This window comes from Malaya genurostris, chromosome 2, assembly GCF_030247185.1.
Source record: "Malaya genurostris strain Urasoe2022 chromosome 2, Malgen_1.1, whole genome shotgun sequence".
Lineage (NCBI taxonomy): Eukaryota > Metazoa > Arthropoda > Insecta > Diptera > Culicidae > Malaya > Malaya genurostris.
In genome coordinates this window covers 32,591,152-32,618,915 of record NC_080571.1, presented here as the reverse complement: position 1 = coordinate 32,618,915, position 27,764 = coordinate 32,591,152, and the positions used below count along the sequence as shown (strand labels likewise).

Sequence of the window (27,764 nt, the reverse complement as noted above, 5' to 3'; positions counted from 1 at the left end):
TATGAATTTACACTTTAAATCCGACATTCCTTTCCTGCAAGACAGGTGTTCAAACCAAGCGAACAAATCGAAGAACCATAAAACAAATTTCCAACCCCGTTGTTGAATGATGCAAACTAGTTTCGTTCTTGAGCTCAAAAATTGTAACGCCTTCGAATGCAAAATTCTACTGCCGACTCACTCGCACCAATTTCTCGAGAAATGTTCAAGGTTGTCAAGTACGTCACGGCTCGAATAGTTGATTCATCGAACAAACGTTTCCTACTTTCCTAACAGAAACAAAAACCACCCACACAGGCGACTGCCACAGGCGAAACAGGGTCAACCGAAATAAATAATAAACGCGCAATCAAATTAACTCTCTCAGTGGATGTCGAAAATCTGAGCCATAAAAAGTATCCGAAAGCCCATATCATTCCTCAATTAACGCAATCAGATCCATGAGTCAGCCGATGCCGATAGTTAGATGCATTCCTAAATGGGACCATTTGAAGGAACAAGACGCGATGGCGAACGAAGGCGGTGATGCGTCCCTGGATGACGGTTTCATCGCATCGCATCACGAGGCACTGCAGTTGGTTAATGTGTTGAAAATTGAATATAAATCTAAAACGCTGCCGATTTCGATGACCACTTGTTCGAAGTCTGTTTATTTGTTGTGTAGTTTTTTTTTAATTTTATTATTCCGATCAAGCGACAGAAGGCCCCTTGTTTCTTGTTCGAACCGCTCGTGAAAACTCAAGTGTCGGACTATAAAATTTAACGATTGCGATTAGTGAGAGCTCTCTGGCGCACACACAAACTCAAACTCAAACACAGACCACAGCGTTGAAGACATTCAGAACGGAATTTCGAGAGAGAGTTGGTCGAGTGTGGAGTTGATAAATCAACGGCAACTTCACCGGCTTAGTGGTTTTGTATGCTGAAGACGTTGTTTACGGCTTGCGTTTCGATGTGCTTAGCGCCACCACTGAAATGGAGAATGGAATGTAACCTTACTACAACGAAGTGAATTATGTCATTTATTTCTTAACATGATCCGGACTGTAAAGTTTCATTTGAATAGGATTAACACGTTTGAGAAGGTCAACAGCGGATAATCATTTAAAATTAATAATTAATTGAGTAGCCATCTATACGGATAAAGGAAAAATATGTAAATTTAGTAGCACTAATCGCTAAGGGACAAACAGTATAATTAACAATGGACGTCAAAGTTAGCATTAAAAATTGCCATCATACCCATCACACAATGCTCGTTCCTTTTGTCTACTGGTAAAGAAAAATCACCACAATTTTGTATGAAATCAGTCACAAATATTGCCAATTGCAGTTGCCACAATCAGGTCCGTACCCAGGATTTCGTCCTCAGACAAAAGAAAAATAATGTTACTGAAGATTTCTTATGTACCTAATTCTCGGTGTGCTTTTTACTGGCGTTTTTAACAGACACTTTAAACTTTTCCCCTGAAACTGTCATTATGGAGTATTCAAATAAAAATTGTAACTGTGCCCGACAGAAGGTTATTGTATTACATTTCTTTACGCTTACTGTCACGTTATTTCTGTATCACATGCCTAAGACCAAGGATGGCTTTCATCGTATCAAAGAACGCTCACTAACAACTCTTCACCCGATTCAATCAGTGCCATCAAAGAGAGACGGATTTCATCGCAGCAACAAAACACCGGCATGGTTCATTTAATATAGAATAGACACCAGTGCGAGAGCGAATTTCTCTCGATGACCTGTCTGAATATCCAAGCTTAGCTCGCTGCTGTGGGGATTCTCTCTGAAGCAACAAACGGTCGCTTATTCTCGTTTCGCGATCCGATTCTGTATGGGCAGTTGATAAATGCGATAGAATCATTTTACTATTGCCGCTTATTCTAACTATGTGCGTATAACCTTTGTATAAGTGATGTCTATGAAAATGTATGTGAATGCTGCTCCACACAAGGGTTTTGAAATATCGCAACTTAGTATGAGAATCATCAAGTCGAATCATCGACTCAATTTTCTGCGATAATTGGCATCTTGCGATTCTCTCTTGGTAAATTCCACACAGCACCAATCATTATCAGACTGATCAGACTGGCCGTGAAATACTCAGAGAATGAAGTGGAGCGAAGAAATGTAGCAAAATTCTCTCGCGGTTCCTGCATTGAGAGATTCGAGTTCTTGTAGCATCTTCTACCGGATTGAAAATGTTGTATACAATATTGATAAATATCGAGCAGCTTCTGTCAAATTTTTGGCAATCACCATTACGCTTAAGGGGCTGGTGGGGTCTGACACTTTAAAAAAATTTTTTTTTTGTATTTTCTTATAACAAAACATTTTAAGAATATTATGTGAAATTTTCAAGCCTATCGGAACAAAACTCAGCAAGTTATGGGCCTTTATCTTTGCTTATCTCATACTGCGAAGAAGTAAAAGCTCGACTCACAGGCCCAAGATTTCTGCTTCGATGGACTTAAAAACTTGACAAAACATTCTTGAAATGTTTCATTATAACAAATTATAAAAGAAAAAAAATATTTTGAAAATGTTAAACCCTACGGGCTCTCTTGAATAATAAATTGTTTCCATTGATTTTATAGACGAAAAACAAAAAAAAAAAAAAAAGCGAAATCAACCAGAAACGTTGGGGTCTAGAAAAACTTTCACTCTAACTATGCTGCTTTGTTCACTTCTGATTGTTCTGCGATACAGTGAACCTGGATAAAAATACCTCTTCACCGACTTATTTTCAATATTTTCCACGAAAAAAATACAAAATGTTGTTCGTATTAAGCTTTTTATTATGCAAAACATTTGAATTTATTTTGTTGAACGATAATTCTGGAAAAAAAATTTCAAAAATGATTATTTTTTCCATCATTTAAACCTTACCCCCCATCTCCCTTTTCCTGTTGTTTATCATTCAGCTGATAAGGAACCCATTTTCCTACCTTCTGAATAGTTTCCATGTAGGTGATCAGAAACGATTTTGGTGACTAAGAGTGAACCTCTCCGCCATTTATATTCGAGTATGTCAATTGTCTTCGTTTATCAACTCTGGAAATTGGGCATTTTCTAATTTTTTGAGTTGATTTGTGCTTTTTTCAGGCTATTCAACATCGAAGAATGCAACGATAGCGCAGTTAACTAAATTAAATGCCATGCCGTTTCCTTCTGAGTTCATTTACATTCCTACTTTAGATGATGATATTTCACTGCATAGAGTAGCAAAGCCGATTCGTGGAGAGCGAAAAACATCTTCAAAATTCATAGGTCTTATTAGTAGATGGTCTGAAACTCCAAAGCGGAACTCGCATAAATTTCTCAAAAATAAATTAACTTTTGAGCACAAATAATAGTACGAGAAGATCAAATCAGGTGAACGAAGTTGATGCTCAAGTAATTGAAACCTGAACCATTGATTTAAACCATGGCACAGTGCTTCAGAAGCCCAATTTAACGCTCCTAATTGATAACTCATTAAAAATGTGGATTCAGAGGTACAGTATCTTCAGCAAAGTTGCTCAGAATGATAGACGCCATATTTTGTGATGAATCCCCCTAAAGGTGAGATAATAATATTATTTTTGCTCAGGGTCAACATAGGGGCTAAGTTACTTCGGCAAAGTTGTTCAGAAAGTCATTTCAAACAAATTTGCAGAAGGTACTATTCTCGTAACTTGAGAAAAAATATATTATGAAAATGGTGTCCTAAAACCAGTTTTTGTAAGAAAACATAAATATTTTCAATTTATATGAGTTTTTCATGTTCTACAAATCATTTATTGTGAGAGTTACCATGGTAACGAATATATACTGAAATCTGATCAGATATACAATGAACCTTATCATTGCAAATGTCAAGGACAAGGATATTTGAAAAGAACATATCTCGCCTGCAGACGAGTAATTCAACCACGGTATGAAAGCTCTTTTGAAGTAGTTTAATATGTAAGTAGTCTCATCTGCACCTTTCTGCGCCTTTTGAAGATAGACAAGTTGGAATTTTGTAAAAAAACGTGATTAATCCACCTAGCAGTGAGATGATACCTTTTTTTATCAATCCGCATGTGTTTTTTGCATGAATATTCTTCGGTGTTTAAGTTTTCATTACATTATTTTAATGACCGTCGTTTTAAGCGACAATTTGAGATTGTAATCACTCATTACTCTGTAATGTCGAAACTGCAAATACAATCGAATTTAAATCTAGAAGTGTGATAATCGATTAAACATGCCATGATATGTAAGTTCCAGTTTAGAGTTTACGGTAATTTAAGATACTTGAAGAGCCGGTATTTAGGAACCAGCATAACCCAAACCGATTCGTATGGCCATATGACGAATAAATTACAGTTTTGAGTACAACTTTGAAGCTTAATTGGATAAAACTCATTAATTTTTGTATGTATTTATAAAATTAATTAATTTTGTATATAAGTTTATTTTAATTTGAATTTTTGTTTCTGAAATTTGATTAGGCTTTTTTAGAGAAAACGATTGAGCTTTGAGAAACGATTTTATACTGGACCCGGAATTCTAAAATCGGTATGGCCGAAGTCAGATAAATTCACCTGAATAGCTGTATAGTTTACATTTGTTTCAAAATATTTGAAAATCAGTGAAGACATCTTTGAGAAATCATAGCACGAATTAAATTTTTAGGTGCCTTCTGAATCGACAACTGAATACCACTAAAACTGAAAAAAGTTAATTTATTTTTATCGACTATCCAAATCTGCTAACCCGATAAACCTGATTAATTTATGTGGAATAGACATGTTTATACCAATCACCCTGTATCCCCGAAACCGGATGTTGGATCTGGCTGAAGAGCAAAATGTTTTATAAAATCTTGAAACTTTTCATTTGAATCTTAGATGATTCTTAGATTTCATTTGAATCTTAGATCGGTTCAGCCATCTACGAGAAGAATGAGTTACACAATTTTGATTTCGTTTCACATATCATCCTGTAGTTCCGGAACCAGAGGTCGGAACCAAACATAATTCAGGAACTTTGTTTGGGAGCATACGACTTTTCGTATGAATCTGAATTTGAAGAAAAGAAATTTTTCGAGAAAATTGAGTGAAATTATTTGTCACACACGCATTTGCCGATCTCGACGAACTGATTCGAATGGTACATGGATGTTATGTTCTTCCAGCATTTATTGCTGTAAGTGGTTTAAAACAATATAATTTAAAAAAAATTCTGCCATCATCTGGTTTATATATGTCATATTCGAACGATTATGTTGCCAAAAACGAGCCGTGCTAAAATCGGTCCGAGGCAAATTGTCATGAAAAAGGATGCTGTACACAGTCTTTTTGGTACTTAGAAACAATTGTATGTAACAGAATAAAAAATCGTGTTTTCCGTTGCTCCCAAGCATTTCTTTGCCAGACAGCGCTCAAAACTCCTACTGCTGGAATAGGGGGAAAAGTCGTTTACACAAAAATTTCGATATCTCCGTTAAAAATGGACGGATTTTAACAATCTATGGCTTGTTTAATAGGTATTATCGTGCGGAATCTAAGTCTGAAAACATATTCTGTTTTCAAGGTCAATTGTGACAGATACTGTCAAAATTTTGACATAAAACTTCGAATAACTCAAAAAGTAAACATCCGATCTCAAAACCATTCAATAGCGTTTTGGGTGACGGGGAGACCTTTCATTTGCGACTAGTTTGATCAAAATCGGTCCAGCCATCTCTGAGATCTCGACCTCTTAGTTGACAACACACATACAGACACACACACATACACACACACACACACAGACATTTGCTCAGTTCGTCGAGCTGAAACGATTGGTATATGTCATTCGGCCCTCCGGGCCTCGGAAAAATTTTCGAAAGTTTGAGCGAATTCTATACCTATTTTTTATATATATAAAAAAAGGTAAAAACATGAAACATGGCTCTATTTCATTAAACAGAAATGATAGCAGCATAGTTTTTAATGATGAATAACTTTGTATAACATAAAAACTCATATAAATTGAAAATATATGTGTTTTCGTTCAAAAACTGGTTTTAGGACACCCTTTTCAGAAAATACTTTATATCATGAATTACACTCAAATTACGGGAATAGCACCTTAAGTTATGTCTGAAATAATTTTCTGCACAACTTTTTTGAAGTAACTTAGCCCCTATGATGGCCCTGAGCAAAAATAATGTGTTCATCTCACTTTTAAGGGGATTAATCACATAAACAAAATTTGCTAAAAGATGGCGTCTGTCATTGCTGAAAATACTGTACCTCAAAAAACGTTTCAATGAGTTATCAATTAAGAGCTTGAAATTGGGCTGGTTCAACTGTGCATGGTAGCGATACTCATGTGCTTCATTTGAGGCCATTTCTTAGCGATTGCGGTCTTCAATCGCTTCATCAATGCACGGTAATACTGGCTTTTTTTCTGATATGAGGCTCAGCCAAACATGTATTCGAAGTGCGCTTGCGTTCATCTTTCTAGCTCTAAATAAGTATGTTATGTGCGAGATACAGCTGCAGGATATCTTTCTCATCTGCAGAATTTTGCTTAACCCGGTTTCATACCCCATTTTATGTGGTTTAGACTCTATTCTGCTTTGTAGGACCTACAGCTGCGTACTATCAAAACCTCTATCTCACGGTGTAATCCACAGGATCAATAGGGGGAGCCCCCTCCGCGTACGTGGCTGTCGGTAACATTTGAAAAATGTGAAATAATATTTCAATTTACTGAATACTCTCATATCAAGAAAAGAACTAATGATTCTTTCAGGGATAGAATAGAATAATTTATTCACTTGAATAATATTTATGCTCATTTTCCTTCAAAATTAGATACAAGTTCTCGTTTCGATAAGATATGTCGTTTTGGATCATTTCTAAACATTTCCTAATTTTTACATTTCCAGTAGATTTTGCAAATAAATGACTCTTTAGTATGTTAAAATTGGGATGCCAAAACTCTTGTAACGCTTTTTAACGCCTAAAACTTACAAAATGAAACACATATAATGCTTCGTAGCACACAAAACATACAAAAGAGTAACAAATGCAACGTCTTGTAATGCTTGTACCTTTCAAAAATGTAACACATGTAACGTTTTGTAACACATAAAACTAACAAAAAAGTTACGCATGTAACGACTTCTAACGCCTATAATTTACAAACTATATAAAGTAACGAATGTAACGCATCGTAATGCCTCTAACTTACTAAAAAGTAGCGCATGAAACACTTCGTCAATCCTGCAATTCACAAAAAACTAATGCATTTTACGCTTCGTATCGCCAAAAACTTATACGGAGTAACACATGCCACGTTTCGTAACGCATGTAACTTAGAGAAAGCAACGCTTCGTAACGCCTGTAATTTATAAAAGGTAACGCTTCATAACGTGTAAAACTTACTAAAAAGTAACGCTTGTTACTAACAAACAAATAACACTTATAACGCTTTGTAACGTCTAGAACTCATAAAAAGTAACGCATGTAACGCTTCGTAACATCTATAGTTTACATGGAACTAACGCATGTTACGCCCGAAATCTTCTAAAAAGTAACGCATGTAACGCTTGTAGCTTACAAAAGAATAACGCTTGTAACGCTTCGTTACGCCTATGACTCACAAAAAACTAACGCATGTAACGCTTCATATCGTCAAAAACTCCTACGGAGTAACACATGCCACGTTTCGTAACGCATGTAACTTAGAGAAAGCAACGCTTCGTAGCGCTTCATAACGTCTAAAAAGTAACGCATTTAACGCTTGTAGCATACAAAAGAATAACGCTTGTAACGCTTCGTAACGTCATAACTCACAATAAAGTAACGCATCGTAATGCTCCGTAACACGTATTACTTAATAAAATGTAACGCATCGTAACGCTCCGTAACACCTATAACTCATAAAAAATAACGCATGTACCGCTTCGTTACACCTAAATCTTACAGAAAAATAATGCTTTGAAATGTTTATTGCTCACAAAAAACATATGTAATGTTCCGTAACGCATAAAACTTACAAAAAGTAACGTATTTACGGCTTCGAAACGCTTATAACTTCCAATAAAGTAATGTATGTAACGCTTTGTTACATCTTTAACTTCCATAAAAATAAGGCATGTAACGCTTCGTAACGTCTATAACTTATATAAAAGTAACACAAGTAACATTTCGTAACATCCATTACTTTCTTAAAAGTAACGCGTCGTAATCCCTCCCTTATAACTGTTTTTGACATTCAAAATTTCCAAAAAATAACTCATATGATTTGTAACCCTTAATTTAAGAAAATTATCGTATGCAACGATTTCTAGCTTCTTCAAGTTAACGTAACGCTTCTCATCCCACGTTGATATCGAGTGAAACGCTTCGTCAAATGGAACATTTTTCCATATTGGGGTCGGGTATAGTGTGATGGGTAAGTCGATGCCTTTCACGCAACCCGCCTGGGTTTGATTTCCAATCTCGCACATATTTACTATGGAGCGCTTTTTCAAAATTTACCCCCTGAGAGAGTGATATGTGTTGGATCTAACGTATCAACATAATGTTGGCTACATGCCATCGGAAATATGATCATCAATTTAGGATAACATTTTCAGTTGTATGACATAATTATAAATAATTAAAAATTAAAGTTTTCCTCAATGTTTCATATCAACGAGTATCAAAGAAGAAAACTCATAACGTCTTGCTCGTACCTGGGTAGGTATAAAAGGGTAACACGTGATATATTTCGTTCATTCTAGCCTATGGAGTTGACTGAGCAGGAATTAAAGCAAGCCCGGTTGGTTCAGGTCCAGAGCTATGCTCCAGTTCCAGTATCAAGAATTCAGTTCAGTGTTGAATCAATTACGGGCCGTTAACAGAGTTGATTCAGTTCCCTTAAAAGAACAAAAAAAGGTTGTGTCATCCTGTTGCGGATCTTTTGCATAGGAGCAAAATACAACGAAAAGTGGACAACGATGGGGAATATTATGCAATATCAGGCCTTTTAATGGCTCAAAATGTTATCCAAAATAATTATAAAGATTGCTTCTTTGCAGATTGGAGATAATAATCAGTTTAGTGTAAATTATCAGTGCGTACTTCGCACCAAACGAGTGCGAATAAAGTCGGCATTTGACTGCTTCGCGCATCTTGATAGTTTCTGCCCTTGCATTTTGCAAGAAAATTCCTGCAGTTGCATTTTAGAATCGGGTTGTGGATCTAGATCTGGAAGTAAACTCTGAAACTAAATTCTTAATCTGAAGACATGGATTATGGTGCTAAATTCTGGATCTGGATTCTTTACTTAAACAAGGGAATTGGATTTCGAAGATGGATTCTAAGCCTGGAATTCAAAAATTGGATTCTGGAGCTGAATTCGGGAGCTGGATGTTGGATATTAGTTCCGTAACTAAATTCTGAACATGAAATCTAAACATGAATTCTTGAGCTTCGATTACTGAAGTTAGTACCTAGACTTATATTGTTTATTTATGCAAAATCTAGACTTATATTCAGATTTCAGTTCTGGGTTCTGGAACTAAATTCTTGACGTGCACATAGGATCTGTATTCATTATGTTTTCTTGAACAAAGTTTTGAAGGGGTTGTTTTTATTATTTTTACGTTTCGGCACGTCAGAAAAGACATTGCACTCCGTTGCAAAACAAAGAGTGTTTAGCCGAGTTTAGCACTAAGTAGTTCAATTTGAACTGCTTTGCACTGATGAGTCAAAGACGAAACGTAAAAAATAATAAAGTTTTGAAGCTGTATTTTAGATCTGAGTGCTGGAACTGGAATCTATTGCTTAATTCTATAAATTTTTTAACGAGAATTGAAAACATGGACTCTTGAATTCCATTATGCTGAACTCTGTACCAATATTCTAGAACCTAATTGACGACGTGATTTCTGGAACTGGATTTTGGAATTGAACTCTAGACATGGATTCTGTACATTAATTCTGGACTTGGATTCTGCAAAATAGTTCTGAATCAAAATTCTTAATCGTAATTTGAGACATGGCTTCTGGAACTGAGCTCTGGACCTACCTTTGGCAACTGGATTTTGAAAATTAATTTAGGAACTATATTTTGTTTTCTTGATTCCGAGACATGGATTCCGCAATCAAGCTCTGAATCTGAAAGTTGAAACTGAATTCTGTACTAGAACGCTGAACTCTGGGCTTGGATTCTGTTGATTTTTCCTGGGCATGGATTCTGGATATGAAATCATTACCTACTTCCTGAAGCTCGAGACATGGATTCTGGAAGAAAATTTCTGGAGCCTAAACCAAAGAAACTATTTTTCAAAGGTCTTCCGAAGAATTGGGCCCGAAGCAACTGATTCTTTTTATTTGCAGAAAGCAATACTATTTTGACTACCCAGCATAGACAAACGGTGTTCCTTCTGCAGTCGAAAACAACCGTTAGCATTAATGGCATCTTATTTAACATTACCGTCCACACTTTGATTCAATCTGTCCCATTCAATCAAGCTCCGGAGAAATATTCCTCCAACAGAATGACTCGTTCCATCTGGGGCAACCGTGTCAGTTCTGTGTTTCCCCAAAGTAAGTAATTCTATTGAAGATAGTTTTTTTTTCTTATTTTTATCCTCTTCCTATATGCCCAATGTCTATTGGGATCGAGAGAAAATCTCTGTCACCTTGAGATTGTCAGTCCGTTCGTCCGTCAGTCATCCAGCCAGCGACCGACAACTGGCCACTGGAAAAGCTGAAATTAGATTTTCCACCTGGTGGTCTCTTCCGGTTTTTGTTCCTATTCGGAGAGCGTTTTTTTTTTGTGTGTCTTCTGCCGGTTCTGTCTTCCGGTGAAACTTTGATCGGTAACTACCGGTGCGCTTTGCTCCTTAATTCAATTGTTGCTCACTTACACGTAATGGGGCTTCCCAGTTGGTCGTAGCACTGTCTACTCTGTCGCATAAGGCACTCGAATTCTGTGCCCAGCTCAGCTCAGTCAGTCAGGAACTTCTGGAAACGATAGAGAAAACGACGGGAAAAAAGAAGAAATTAAAAATTTATTCATTTGATTTGGAGCCTGACGACGGATAGAAAGTCAATTAAACTTTTTCTTCTTTCACTGTCATGTTTTTTTTGCGTCATGATTGAGAACTGAATTACATGGTGTCTTTGGGTGACAGATATGATGAGGTTGAACTTTTTTTGGCCCCCGTTATTGAGACAGCAGAAATTTTTATGTTCGATGATATAATTGCAGTATGGATGTAAAAGAAAAAAACTTTTTCACTGCTTAAGACTGAATGATAGAACCAATTAAACTTTTTATTCTTGTTATGGAAACCGGAGATCGATAACTCCATGAGATGAATAAGTTGCGATTGATAGCTGAATCAGAAGAGTGTCCAAGTCCGGAAAGCCAGAGCCAGAAAACACCGATCGGAAAATCATAAATTTGCTTTAAAATCGTTCGATATTAGATCGTTTCTAGATCACATTATCAAGTATGGAATGTAGCATTTAATCACCACCTTCCAGTTCTACCGAGAACTAGTGCCACTCACGAGATTCGTGTAGTCGGCTTATCACCGGATGTTCCGCGGCTGTCTCCCCGGTCGATAATAATCACAGGCTCACAGGCTCCCCATTCCGCAGCCATAACTCTCAAATTATAGGCTATAACCTTTCACGAGCTAATTAATTTATATCTTTCGATGGAAGGGACTAACTATGGCCGTTGTCGGGCGAAAACAAATCCAAACACCACGACGGGCCTGATGATGGAAGTAAAACACGGCGCTTGACCCGCACATTAGGCGGATGAAAATTACTACCATTTAGTCGCCGGTAAATTACACCACTTGGTTTATCGGCCTCGTGAACGGGGGGTGCCGCGATTCAGAACACAATCTCTTAGTCTACACACACTCACATGAAAAACTAACTCCAATCGAATCGCCTTTCCGGCATATGCCGGGACCGTCCAAATGGTGGTTATTCTGTCTGGATCCGGCGACTGCCATTTTCGGCGGGCGGATTGAAATGAATTACGCGGTGGCGGTGAAAATGTTCCTGCGATTGCTAACCTAATGGACGGACATGGTATTCAAATTATCCGACAATGATGCCAACTTCGTAAGTGGCCGTGAATAATGGCCACATGATGCCGCCATCGATCACGGCAATGTAAATTCCACCCCGAACCGAACCGAAGTCACTAATCACTTTCGGTTTATTCGACGGGGAAACTCAAGGCAGCAGAAGCAGCCTGAAGCCAACTTGTCATTCTTGACCTCGCACCGGTTCCACCGGTCCAACTGGTTCCAGGATGTTACACGACCCTTCCGAACGGGATCAGGGCAGGGAAGGGACCATTTCAACCATTCGCATTTGCATCGACGATGGTCCGACGTGGCGTAAATCAAAATTATAATAATGAGTTCACTTTGCGCGCGGTCGCTTTTGTGTTGGGTGTCTTACGGTTCGGTAGGTCATCATTAAATTCAACGATTCTAGGATAATTGATTCAGGTGAACTTTACAAATTCTTGGTAAACAGTTCTACCTTTAGTGGAACCGTTTCAACACAAACCGGGTTACGATTTACTCACTTCCGTCTTATTAATTAAAATAGAATAGAATAGGAATATTAACGAGAAATGCTTTGAAAACCCAAACCAGTACTCTAGTTATCTAATATTTAGGGGAAAGAAATTTGAGTCAAACCAATACGAGACATGTGCTTCGAAGTAGTTTTTCCAAACAAGCTTCCTAGTCTGAGTTCATAAACTCATTTGTAGTGAAAATTAAAGCTTTAGTCCGCAACCTCAAATCGCTTGCCAAACTATAAATTTTGTTGCAAAGGAAAACAGGTGACGACTTCCCCGAGCACTGGCTATTTTAAACGTTTTCCTGTGCAGGGAATTAAATAACATACACAATCGAGAATTCAGGTCTAGAGTTCAGTTCAAAAATCCATTGAATTCGGAATTCAGTTCTAAAATTTCAGGCCCAGAATTCAGTTCCAGAATCGATGTCTCGATATCAGGTTCAGAGTTCAGTTCTAGAAATAACTTCCAGAATTTTCCAGTTCTGGATTTCAGTTCCTGAATTCGGTTCTGGAACTCAGTTCCTGAATCCAGTCTGGAATTCAGTTCAAAAATCCAGTTCCTTTATTCAATTCTAGAATTCAGCTCCCGAATTTAACTCAAGAGTCCAGTTTTAGAATCTAGCTTCAAAATTAAGTTCATCAATTCAAGTCTAAGATTTAGTTTCGAGTTCAGATACATAATTCGGTTCCAAAATTCTGTATTAGGATCTGTATTTGGGAACAGAACCCTGGACCTGGATTCTGGAAATTTATTCTAAACCTAGATTTTGAACCTAGACACAGGATTCTGTTGAGCTGAATTCTGGAAATAAACGTTGGAACTGAATTTCAGGCCTAGATTCTGGAGCTGCGTTGTGAATCCGAGTTCTGATACTGAATTCTGGATCAGATCTCTTGGATTTAATATTTGGACTCCGGAGTTGAATCCTGAAGCTGGATTCTAGTATTGAATTAGGGAACTGGATTTTGGAGCTGAATTCTTAGCCTTTATGGCAACTAAATTTTGAAACTGGATTCTGGAAATTAATTCTAGAACTAAGTTCTGAACATTCCGAATTTAAATACATTGATTCTAGAGCTAAGCTCAGGGCTTGGTTTCTGCAGTAGTATACTGGAGCTGAATTCTGGAGTTGAATTCAGGAGCTGAATGGGAAACTGAATTCTAGAACTGAACTTTAAAACTGAATTCTGAATAATTATTTTGAAACTGACACGGATTTTAGAACCAAATTTAGTACCTGAATTCTGGAACAGAACCCAGAATCTAGATTCTGGAAGTTAATTTTGAAATCGAATTCTGGATAAGAATTCTGGAGTTAAATATAGGACCTGGTTTCAAGAACTGAATGCTGGAACATAGTTCTGAATCCGAATTTTGAAACTGAGTTGTGTAATAGTAATCTATCTATATTAGTTATGTATTCTGGAAAATAATTCATGATCTTTATTCTGGATTCTTGAACTGAATTCTGATGCAAGATCCTTGGACTGAAATCTGAAGCTGGATTATGTAGCAATATTCTAGAACGGGTTTCTAGAATTGTCTTGAGGAACGTGATTTTTGAATTGAATTCTGAACCTGAATTCTGGAACTGGATTTTGGGACAAAATTCGGAACCTAGATTCTGGAACAGGATTCTGTAAATTCAGCGCAGAGGAACTGAACTTTGGTTTCAGGAGCTAGACATGGATTCTTGAAAAGAATGTTGTATCTGGATCATGGACCTCGATTCTGAAACTAAATTCAGGACTAAGTTTCTAGAACTGAACTTGTATTCTGAAACTTAATTTCGGAGCTGGATTCTCAAAACCGAATTCTGGACCAGGATACTAGGACAGGAATTGAATTCATGACCTCAATAATGGAAATTAATTTTGGAATTGACTTAATGACTTAAGGAGCTGGATTTTGAGTACCAAATCCGCACTCTGGAACTGGATTTTGGGACGAAATTTAGGACCTAAATTCTGGAACTGGATTCTTAACTGAAAATTAATTCTGGAACTAAATTCTAAGCCTGATTTCGAAACATGGATACAGGAACCAAGCTTTGAGCCTGGATTCTGGAACCGAAATTCTGATCTGCGCTGAGGAATTGAGTTCTGGTTTCTGAAATTTAATACAGGAGCTGGATTCTGCACATGAATTCAGGAGCGAAGTTCCAAACATGAATTCTAGGCATGGATTTTTGAATAGAATTTTGTATCTGGATCATGGACCGGGATTTTGGAACTAAATTCTGGAACTGGATTGGGATTCTGGAACTGAATTCGGGACCTGAATTATGAAACTGAAACCTGGAGCTGAATTCTCAAAACCGTATTTTGGAACAGAGCTCTGGAATTAAATTTTGCATTCAGGAATTGAATTCAGAACCTTAGAGCAAATTCAGCAGCTAGAAGTTCTATATGGAAGATCCATAATAGAGCAGAAACTGGAACAAACGTATCCCCAGCAAGCCGCTCTAGTTTTATTTACTCGACCAGTTCTTCTGTGAAATTTGAAACTGGTCTACGATGCCGTTCTATTTTTTGTATATTTGAAACACGAGTAAAACACTGCTGGGGCTGCCAGATTTTCTTTTTAACAAAATCCAGTTTTAAATTTTGTAACTGACATAAATTATGCACATAGAACTAGAACACTCCTGAACATGCCCTTAAGGTGAAATGTAGTGGAATGCGAAAATCGCGTTTTTGATCAATTATTCAAAAACTAGACCGATTTTCGAAAAACCAAATACACTTAAGTTTTCGAAATCAAATTTATCATAACTAAGTATTCTTAGAATTTTGAAATTTTGCTTTACCGAGCCGTAATTGGTTTTTGAAATGTATAAACGGTCACTGTTCCGTCCCACGGGGATGATTTTAGAACTGAAAAGTAGTGTTTGTAGCAGAATTTCACAAAGAATCTGAAAATGCAACTGAAAATTATAAAATTTTAGCGAAAACAACCGAAAATTGAAAGAGTTTTCATAAACTTTTCTGCATTTTTTTATTGCTTGCGCGCTGCTGTTTCGTATTGAGGTGGTGTGAGAAATGCACGGTGGGCACGGTGGCATTATATCGTGAGCAAAAATTACATATAAAATTATGACGCGAATTTATGCAGCATTGGGTTTTGTGTTGAAATAAAAACGACTTGAATACAATAAAATGAATATTGTAAGAAATCGTTTATTTTCTAAGTAGCTGTCATTTATACAAACAATGTGATAAACATTGAGGGCCAGCTTCGAGCCAGTCAGCATGGAAAACTTATTGGAATTCATTGGTTTTTCAATTATTATGAATACAATGAATCAACGCTTGATTTTGCTTTCAAAATCGATTGAATAATAAGAAACTACGAAATAACTTTATTTTCAATTTCGTGCCCCAAATATGTGCTTGAGAAAAGATTCACTAAATAATTTTAACTGCATGGTATGATGAACTATTAATTATAATTGGAATGTATTCCAATAATGTAATCTAAGAAATTATGAAACTATTGATGATTTCTGGCACCGGAGGCCAGAGGATGTTTGGTCTTCGGTTCGTTATCGTTGAAACAGACATTTCTAGACTCATCATGCTATACAATTCCGAAAGTCGCTTCCGAAAAAAAGTTAATGGTGAATACTTTTACGTAAATTCTATCTCATCGGCGGGAAGGGCCTGGTGGACGACTGGCAAAGATATCGAAAATACTTGAATGTTCTCTTGTCTTCAACCGTTCTTTTGAAGGAGAATCGATGCTTGCTACTAAAATCAGGCGTATACATGGTTAGCAAGTTAGTCAATACATATACATATAACCTCATGTTAATCATCCATAATTACTCATGATTTATAGCTCTAGTGTAAGAGTAATCACTAACAATGATGATTGAATCAGCATATATTCAAAGTGTGAAGAATTCTAAAATCCATTACGTCCAGTCTTTTTTACAAGCCAATATAACGAGAGGTAAACCCACTGCGTTCAATCATTGATAAAAGTTCTTGTTTCTATGTGTCCGTTTTTCTTGGTACGCTTTGTGCGACGGTTCGTTCAACTGAAGCGGATAAAATTTTTCGCGCATTTTACGACGCTACATTTCACCTTAATAATAAAAATAAATTTTGGTGTTGGATCCTGGAAATGAACTCTGCACCAGGATTCCGAAAACTAATTCTGAAACTGCCTTTTTAACCAGATATGGAATCTTGAGCTGAATTCTGGAGCTGGATTCTGGATCAATACTTCAGAGCCGGATTCTAAAATTGACTTTTGGAGCTGGATTTTGGAATTGAATTCTAAGCCTGAATTCTGGAACTGGATTTTGGAACAAAATTCGGGACCTAGATTCTGGAAATCAATTCTGGAACTAAGTTCTGAACCTGATTTCGAAATATGGATTCTGGAACCAAAATCTTGATCTGCGCTGAGGAACTGAATTCTGGTGTCTGGAATTTAATTCAGGAGCTGGATTCTAAAAATAATTCTGGACCAAAATTCTGGAGCTCGATTCTGGAACTGAATTCAGGATCTGGTTTCTTGAAATGGACTTGGATTCTGGAACTGATTTTGGGGCCTGTCTTTTGGTACTGGATTCTCAAAACCGAATTCGGGACCTCAATAATAGAAACGAATTTTGGAGCGGTATTCTAGAACTGAACTCAGTGCTAGAATTCCGAAAATTGATTTTGAAACTGACGTTTCAAACAGATATGGATTCTTGAGTGGAATCATTGAGCTGGATTCTGGAGCAATATTCTAGAGCTGGATTCTAGAATTGACTTGGGGAACTGGATTTCTGAATTGAATTCTACTCCTGAATTCTGGAACTGGATTTTGGGACAAAATTTGGAACCTAGAATCTGGAACTGGATTCTGCAAATTCTGAACATGTATTATAAACATGGATTCTTGAAAAGAATTTTGTATCTGGATCATGGACCGGGATTCTGGAGCTGAAATTCTGCATTCAGGTATTGGATTCGGGACCTCAATAATTGAAATGAATTTTGGAGCTGGATTCTGGAACTGAACTCTGTGTCAGGATTCCGGAGGTTGATTATGAAACTGACTTTTTAATCAATCAATATTCCAGAGCTGGATTCTAAAATTGACTTGGGGAGCTGGATTTTGGAATTGAATTCTAAGTCTGAATTCTGAAACTGGATTTGGAGACAAAATTCGGGACCTAGACTCTGGAACTGGATTCTGGAAATTAATTCTGGAACTAAGTTCTGAACCTGATTTTGAAACATGAATTCTGGAACCAAAATCTTGATCTGCGCTGAGGAACTGAATTCTGGTTTCTGAAATTTTATTCAAGAGCTGGATTCTAAAAATAATTCTGGAGCAAAATCTTGGAATTCGATTCTGGAACTAAATTTAGGACCTGATTTATGGAACTGAACTTTTCTAACTAGATTCTGCATTCAGAACCTCAATAATGGAAATGAATTTTGAAGCTGGATTCTGGAACTGAACTCTGTGCCAGGGTTCCGAAAATTAATTCTAAAACTGACTTTTCAACCAGATATGGATTCTTGAGCTGAATTCTTGAACTGGATTCTAAAATTGACTAAGAAGCTGGATTTTGGAATTGATTTCTAAGCCTGAAGTCTGGAACTGAGTTTTGGAAATCAATTCTGGAACAAGGTTTTGAACCTGATTTCAAAACATAGATTCAGGAACCATGCTCTGGGCCTGGATGCTGAAACTGAAATCTTGATCTGCGTTGAGAAACTGAATTCTGCTTTCTCCAACTTTGCTCAAGAGCTGGATTCTGTAAATGAATTCTGGATCAAAATTCTGGAACCAAATTCAGGACCAGGTTTCTTGAACTGGACTTGGATTCTGGAACTGAACTTTGGAGCTTGATTCTCAGATCCGAAGCCTGAACGAGAATTCTGTAACTGAATTATGCATCCATGAATTGAATTCGGGAACTCATTAATGGAAAATAATTTTGGAGCTGTATTCTGCGCCAGGATTCCGAAAATTGATTTGGAAACTATTTTTTTAGCCAGATATGGATTCTTGAGCTGGATTCTGGAGCAATATTCTAAAGCTGGATTCTAGAGTCGATTTGAGGAGCTGGATTTTGGAAATGAAGTCCAAGTTTTAATTTTGGAACTGGATTCTGGAAATTAAATCTGAAACTAAATTCTGAACCTGATTTCGGAACATGGATTCTTGAAAAGAATCTTGCATCTGGATCATGGACCGGGATTCTGGAACTGAATTCAGGACCTGGTTTCTGGAACTGAGATTCGGAGATGGATTCTCTAAATCATATTCTGGACCAAGATTCCGGAACTGAATTCTGTATTCATGACCTCAATAATAGAAAAAATGGAGCTGGATTCTGGAACTGAACTCTATGCCAGGATTCCGGAAACTGATTTTGAAACAGACTTTTTATAAGATATTCATTTTTGAGCTGAACCTTGGAGCTGAATTCTGGAGCGATATTCAAAAGCTGGTTTCTAGAATTGACTTGTGAAACTGTATTTTGGAATTGAATTCCAAGCTTGAATTCCAAAACTGGATTTGGGGACAAAATTCTAGACCAAGATTCTGGAACTGGATTCTGTAAAATAATTCAGGAACTAAATTCTGAACATGAATTCTAAACATGGATTCTTGAAAAGAATTTTGTATCTGGATCATGGAACGGGATTCTGGAACTAAACTCAGAACCTGGTTTCTGGAACTGGACTTGGATTCTGGGCTGAATTCGAGACCTGAATTATGGAGTCTCGGGACTGGATTCTCAACACCGAATTCTGGAGCTGAATTCTGCGTTCAGGAATTGCATTCTGGATCCGGATTCTGGATTTGAAGTCCGTGCCAGGATTCCGGAGGTTCCGAAACTAACTTTATAACCAGATATGGATTCTGGAGTTGAAATTCGAACCTGGATTCTGGATCAGAATTATGAACCAGGATTCTGAAAATGAGTTCTGGACCTGTATTTGGAAACAGATTTCTGGATTTATATTCTGTACGATTCATTCAAAACCTGGATTTTGGAACGGGATTCTACACTCCAAAAAAATTTGAATTTTGGAGGTGACTTAATCCCTCATAAGATGTAATTCACAAAGATTTAATTTGTCAAATGACGGAAAATTTTATTTGTATTGACTTAATGCTAGATGAGCTTGAATTTTACTGGTTTCGACTGTAACTTGCGTTCTGCTAGCAGGTGCGACTGTATGAATTTAAATGCACCTTCTACCAACCAAGCAGATGCATGCTTCTGTGGCTCAGTCGATTAACAGACGTACTTGTGATCCAATGATTGTCGGTTCAAGTCACGGCGGTTGCTATCAGTATTCTTTTTTTATTTCAATGAATTTCATGTCATGTAATTTTAGACACAATATTAAATATTCTTCCAAGATGTAAAATCACAGGGTGTTTTTTAAGTGTGTAGAATTTAAATTGGGGACCCGAAAAAAAAACAGCTAACTCATGGCAACATTTCTGCTTTGTTTTTCTGAACAGGCATTGAATTCTGTTTTTGCTTGCTGGAAAAACGACTTTGTATCGCAGCCCCGGATGCCCCAAAAGTTATATATTTTTCGACTCAGCTCGAAGAGATCAGAAAATGTATATGCGTATGTATGTGTGCATAAACTTGGGCTCGTTCAAAAGCAAGTCAAAGTCAAAGTCCTGGCATTACATTCCTTTTGTGGAATTTGGCCTTTCTGTTTTAACAGACTTCGCAGCCGATTCTTAGTGTACAGAATCATTGCATGGCTAGTACTATGGATCCTACTGACACTAAGAATCCTTCCAGGTTGGGGCTCGAACATACGACAACTGGCTTGTAAGACCAGCGTCCTATGCATTGAAACGCCAACCCGGGACAAAATTCGGGACCAGTTGTGTTGTACATCAAGTTTGAAGATCGATTAGCTCTGCTTTCCGGTTTCGCAGATATAATAATATAAGTGACGTGGTCGACATCGTGTTTTTTTTTCTATTCGCGAATATTTTCTGAAAGTTATCAATGATCTAGTTTTAAATGAATTATTTCTGATACTTTTGGTTTTGGAAAAGTTGTCGGATTTTCTACGTAAGCACTAAAGTCCACTTTTGTGAACTAACCGAATCATCCTGAACGACTTTTTGGCAGATATTATCAGCCCTTATTTGTGTCATAAGTTTCCTTAATGAAAAAAGTACGTTTGAAAAGCATTATCACACCACTGGGTGGATTAGGAAGAGTTGCCTTGTAAACATTCGAAACTGTTTTAAAAATCAGTCTAATAAAATGTAAAAAGTTGTAACTTCAAATCGTTAAACCTATCTGATAGTATTCGACTATAAAACGCTTGATAGAGCCGAACTTGCCTATGACCTCAGAGTTTTGTTGGATGCTAAACTCATCTCTAACCAACTTGAAGTCAGATAAATTAGAAAACTGATTCCATGAACGTTGAATTTCGTTGTCACTGAAGATGGGTAAGTACAACAAATTAAATGAAATGAAATGATAATAATAAAAATAATAAATGAATACATTCATTTGCCTTCGCAAGACTCTTTGAGTGAACTTCTCAGATGCAATGAGCATTGCCGTCTGCCAGTCGAGACTCGAGAAAAAAAAACAAAAAGCTGCAAGCCCAGAAAATACTAAAGATAAATTTACATTACAACCGTACGTGGCATTCTTTGTTCTGCAAAATATTCATACGTGAAGGTAAACAAAACCATAAACCATCTCCGGTTTGTCTCTGCCGATACATTTCATCGCACAGCCCTCGGGCAGGATAATTTTTCAGTCGTTCGGTGTCGACTGCCAGGAAGGTACGGAGTTGTGTGCTTTAAATGAATGTTTGGATCAAATTTTCTCGTGTAATGAACCCACTTCCAACTTCTAGAATTCAATCATCGATACCGGTTTTGTTCAGTGTGAAGACAAAGTTCTGTCATTTGCTCTTGTCTCAGTCGCTTGAGTAAATATCGTAGAACCAACAGACAGCGCCATTTATTTAGATAGGAAAGTGAATGTTGCCTTATGTTGCAATGCCATGTTGAAAACAACTCGACAGAAAGTGAGTTTGTAATACATTTTCGATCCCTGGCAAACATTGTAATACCGAATGCAGACTACTTTAAAACTCAAAACGGGAGGAAGTTTTGGTTCCGTTTCCCTTTTTCTATTTGGGGTTCGGATTTTTTTTCACTCTCGTTTCTGGCGTGTGTCGGAAAAAAGTTTAATCCAGATTTTGAGGGTTCGGGCATCCTAAAGCTGAATGAGTTGAAACATTTTATTAAAAAAAAAAACAAACAGTAGAACAACTGTAATTTAATTTCATCTCTTTAGGGTGCTGATGAACAAAAAAAAAACACTGACTACAAGCTCTCATTAACGGTGGCGACGGGTTCGGAGGAAATTAATTCCACATTTAATACAGTTATTATCCGGATGATTACGAGAGGATGGAATGCTAATAATCAAATAAGGATGAGGACTGAAAGTTTCTGCGCAACGACATTGTAGAGCTAACACAAAAAGTTTAACATTAACTAGTGTGAGAATCACAGCTGGTCTGTTTTCATTTTAAAACTAATTCTCAACTGCTGTTGAAATATAAACGAAAACTTAATTTCAGTCTAAGTTGTTCAAGTTAATGTTGATATTCTCATAATTGACTAATATATCTCATGATTCTACGGTTCCTTGAACAATAAAAACTCTTGAAGGATATCCTCAATTCGATCATAATTTTTCTAACTTAACCGAAACTTTATTCCCCGGTCGGACGGAACGCGGCGAATAATTTTTCATCGCCGAGGGACGTTTTTCTCTGGCACGAAAAACCACAGACAATACAAAAAAGGAGAACCCAACGCTCTAAGACAAATGTTTTTTTTTTACCTTTTAGTCCGTGTCGTGGCACCAGCATTGACACCAGTGCTGAAGTTGTTTCATTTTAACAGGTTGGTACTCATATTCTAACGGGTAATAAACGTTCCGTTCAGACATGCCAGAACGCAGATAAGCAACAATTAGTTCTTCCTTGAGAATATCTGCTGTTGGACGTTTGCAGTGTGAGTTTTACTTCAAACAAGAGTGATTGCGTCATTCAGCTGCTGGTCGTTTGCATTGGATAAAAAAACGAAAAGTGGACAACGATGGGGAACATTATACAAAATCAGCCGGTCTAATGCCCCTAATATTATCTAAAAAACTATTAAGATTAATTCTTTGCTAATCGGAGGTAGAAATCAGTTCAGTGCAAATCTAGAATAATTTTTATAATTTTTACGTTTCGTCTTTGACTCATCAGTGCTGAGCAGCTTAAATTGAACTGCTTAGTGCTAAACTCGACAGTTCAATTTGAATCGCTAAGCGAACGTAAAGTTTCTGCTATTTACAGAACACTTTTTGTTTTGCAACGGAGGGCAATGTTTTTTCTGACGTGCCGAACGAAAACGTGTTTTCGACTATTTCTGGCCGATGCAGGTTTGGTCATTTAGGGGTTAGCCAAATTTTGTGCTAGGGCATATAACCGTTTTTATTATTTTTACGTTCCGTATTTGACTCATCAGTGCAGAGCAGTTCAAATTCAAATTGAACTGCCGAGTTTAGCACTAAGCAGTTCAATTTGAACTGCTCCGCACTGATTAGTCAAAGACAAAACTTAAAAATAATGAAAACGGTTATGTGCCCTAGCACAAAATTTGACTAACCCCTGAATGATAGAATAATTTGTTTAGCTTTGTACCATTTGACTGTATCGTATTCGAGAGTTTCACAATTTGGTCCTTCTGAAAGTCAAAAATGAGTTCCATACAGCATTTTGATAGATTTCTTCACTCATGTATTGAGATGTTTGAAATATTGAAATATATGAGCGATTGAACGACTTGTGTGTTGCGATTATATTCATGTAATGATTTCATCTAGGTCAAGGCTCAATCTTGCAAATGACTGGCGCCCTTCTTCTTGGAATACAAACGTCCGTATACAAAATGGCCCCTCCAAGACTCCAAAGCCACTAACGGTCCTTTTCAGGACCCCAAAAGTAACGAAAAGTTAGAAAAACGTCTTAAACTGTCGCTCTTATTACTAGAATACAAACGGAATCTTCCGAAATCGAATGGTGCTTCCCTGCAATACGAAATCTTAACCGGTCAAACGGTATCAAATCTGTTAATATCTATACACATCTCGAATGCAGTCCTACGTCAATCTCGCGGCTATGTCTCTGACATTACCTGCTCCAAGTCTTTGCCAATTTTGTCTAGAAATTTATATTTCTCAAGCGAAGATAGACCGTGAACGTAATTATTTTTCCTTCTTTAGTGCCAATCAATTTTCCTAGCAAGACAAAGACAAGACTCACACTTAAAAACCTTATCTCATCAAAATTTATCTCTAATATAGAAATTTTTTCTGAAATATTGAAACCCTCCTTAGTACTTGAAACCAGACATAACTAACGATTTATTAGTTTTAGTTGGTTTCTGCGCTGTTGTAGAACTTGTATCCACTACAGCTCAGGGTGGTGGAAATGGTAAAACGCGTATGCATGGAATGCATAAGTATGCAGGTTCGAGTCCAACCGCTGAGCGTATCTTTTTTTTTTAGAAAAAAATCATATTTTCTGTGAGTTTTCTCCCAGTCATTTAAGACGTACGTAATTATCGAGGGATTTTCATTATCTCGTGCATTTTATAATATACATAATACATTACATATTAATTTATTTTTTTTGACAACAGTGTTTCGAGTTCATTCAATATTCGTTCAGAGTACACCCAAACATCCGTTTACGTAAACTTTTTTTACGTTACCTCTTTTTACGTAACTCTTTTTACGACAAAAATCCCAAATAACGTAATCTTTTTGTACGTTGAAAATTCCAAATAACGTAAACTTTTTTTACGAACCTGCTTCGTAAAAAGAGGTTTATGCATATAATGCAAATTGTTTCCGGCTCATTTATATTCGATGGAAATTACTACAATATGGGTATTTTCGGAACGGTTTTGATGAGTAGATGTCGGAAAACGATGTTTGAGGTGGTTCTGAATTCCAAGATGGCGACTTCCGTTTTATTGGTATTTCTTAAAAACCCTCACAATATGGGTATTTTTGGAACGGGATTGATGAGTAGATGTCGGAAAATGATGTTTGAGGTGGTTCTGAATTCCAAGATGGCGACTTCCGGTTCATTGATATTCCTTGAAAACCCTTACAATATGGGTATTTTCGGAGCTGGTTTAGTGCATATTGCGTAGAAAATAATTTTTGAGTATCCTATATAGTATTAGTATTTTCGAAATGGGAAAAGTCGCTTACAACAAACTGTGTTGTGCCTCTAAAAATCACGTGATATACTGCGAGTCCAAATGTTCCACTCTGTACTCCAGCTGCTTGTCAAAAGTGAGCCTGTTCAACTTCATGAAAATGGAAGTGTCAATAGTAACCTGATGAATAAAAAATTTGTTGTAATCCGTCCAATGTATTATGTAATGTAAAATTATATTGCCTATATTTTGCAAATATTATTTAACTTAATTCTCAATTTATTGAGTAACTAAGGTTAAACCGGAAGTCGCCATTTTGGAATTCAGAACCACCTTACACATCCTTTTCCCATATCTACTTATCAAACCCGTTCCGGAAATATCCATATTATAAGAATTTTCAAGGAATATCAATAAACCGGAAGTCGCCATCTTGTTATTCAGAACCATCTAAAACATCATTTTCTCACATATACTCATCAAACCCGTTTCAAAAATACCCATATTGTGAGGGTTTTTAAGAAATACCAATAAAACGGAAGTCGCCATCTTGGAATTCAGAACCACCTCAAACAACGTTTTCCGACGTCTACTCATCAAACCCGTTCCGAAATACCCATATTGTAAGGGTTTTCCAGGAATATCAATAAACCGGAAGTCGCCATCTTGGAAATTGATGCTTCTTAGAAAATCCTTTTCCTGTAAATACTCATAATTTCCGTTCCAAAACTATCCAATATATTATACATATCTAATAATACATATACATAAGGAAAACTTTTTTTACGTTAAAAATTCCAAATAACGTAAACTGTTTTTACGTCATAATTCGATTTACGTAGTCCCGAGTACTACGTGTTCTTCGATTTTTTTCTGGAACTTGTACTAGAACGATCCAAAGTTAGATTAATGCTCATCCTCATCATCATCCAAATCGTTCATCACGAGCGATCCGGAATGGACATTGTGTTAATCTGGAATCACTGTTCAGCAGTAGACGAGCGAACATCGAACCCATACACGATGTACGTGCATGGCGTTTGATTGCACCTTTGTTCAGTACATGTGCTCGCCTTCGAGTGTAAATCTATGAATACGGTTTTGAACACGACTTGAGAATTTTTATTTGTGAAAAAACTGTTTATTTCATGAACATAAAAATATGTATCTTTCGACAAAAATTTGTATTTTGATAATTAAAATATGATTGTACACTATTTGAAAATTTTAAAAAATCTTGATGGAAAAAAATTTATTTTGAGGGTCTCCAATAAACGAGGTTTCAAATCTCAATACCAATTTTCTTTGAGAAATTCATGTCTTCGGCATGTTTTCTTGTTTCAACATGGTCTACAACTTTCCTGAAGACATGAATTCTCTATCTCGTATTGAATGCAGAATATTTTTTCTAGGACTACTTTGATAATGAAAAAATCGGATTTTTCCAAACAGAAATTCTTCTGAAGACATGGAAGCGTGAACAAATACAAATAATAATACCCCTAAGTCCCATACAAACGAACCGCCAATGTTTGGTTCACAGCCTGAACAAGTAAGCCTAGCAAATTACTCCCTTTCATTGCGATAGTTTGAAAATGTGGAAGGAGATCGTTTCTGGCAACGCTTTATGCTAGTTGCTACGGTGCAAAACAAACTTGTTTGTTTATGTTTATCGTTGCTGTATTAAACTGCTACAATCAGTCTGAATATCACCGGCACTAGCACAAAAGATAAAAAATGAACACAAACACCCACGAATCTACAAATATCAATACAGCTAGTAGTATATTCATGGTGGCTTAACCATTCTAGATTATTGTTTAACTTACATTTCGCTTGTGATCTTGATTGTCAGATAAAAACTGTTTGTTTATTTATTTTTCACTATAATAAACAGTAACTATGGTGAACTTGTTCTTACCCTTCAGTGTTGCTAGTTTTATAGAAAACTCGTTAAAGTACATTGTCACTCTGACAGTGCATCATGACAGTGTACCGCACGATGCAAAATGTGTCCTTGAAAATTTGTCGAAGTATTCCGTATTATAATTTGTATTTGGCGTGAAAATCAACTCCTGAAGCACAAACAAAAAAAAACGAATATGATTGGGACCGCTGTGTAACGTCTTAAATCAAATTAAAAATGTCACAAATACCGAAACCTCGATTTACGATTTTTTTTACGAATCAGATCTCAAATAATCTAAGCTTTGTTTACGATCCACTACCGAAGATTTGAAATCAACCGTTTTTGGGGTATGTTTTTTTTTGAAAACTGTAACTGGTATCTACCTACCGTAAAACGTATGTTTTGTTTATTGTTTTTATTGCTCATTTGAAAATTATAAACCTGATAGGTTTTTCCAAAAAGTAAGACTAGAATCAAAATTTTGTCTCTTTGGCCATACAAAGTATGTGCCAAATTAAATTTCAGGTGAAAAATCAAATAATTTTTGAGAGAACCGTTCTGCGTTAAAAAGAACTGTGACTCTGGTTTGATAACTTGTTCATAATCCTCTGAATGCATGGAGATCGCAATTTGTCTGTTAACTACGCTACGTAGGGCAACGGTTCCCTATTTCATCTGAGCTCCTATTTCCATCTCATCCCTTCACCTCATAACTTTGAATATGAATAATATTTTACAACTTACCGGAAACAAACTGTGAAATGTTTTAAAATGATTTGAAAAGCTATTGTCACACTTTCCTATTGAAAGAAATGGTTTTAAATTCTTCGGTGATCGATTTTTTCGTTTAAAATAAACTCACTTTTCGATTTAGGACACATTTTCGTCTCAAGATTTACAGTTCGTCATGTTTCTAATTATCTACTAATCGATTCGTCTTAAAACATGATCACTATTTCGCACATTTACACTGCTAATGAATGCTTGATGACTTCATAATTAGTAATGTTCACTTGTCAC

At 36.6% G+C, this 27,764-nt stretch overlaps 1 protein-coding gene across 4 annotated transcripts in view; it reads right to left on the bottom strand.

Annotated features, from left to right (window-relative positions):
- The window catches only part of LOC131432983 (uncharacterized), a 701,653-nt gene that overhangs the window by 242,090 nt on the left and 431,799 nt on the right, over positions 1 to 27,764 (bottom strand). Inside the window, exon 4 of one of the 4 annotated variants that reach the window (XM_058599682.1) lies at positions 10,890 to 10,986. The exons of 2 other annotated variants lie outside the window; for them this stretch is intronic. The gene's annotated coding sequence lies outside the window, so the exon portion shown is untranslated. The remainder of the gene's footprint in view (positions 1 to 10,889; positions 10,987 to 27,764) is intronic. One more of the 4 variants, XM_058599680.1, reaches the window with a different exon arrangement.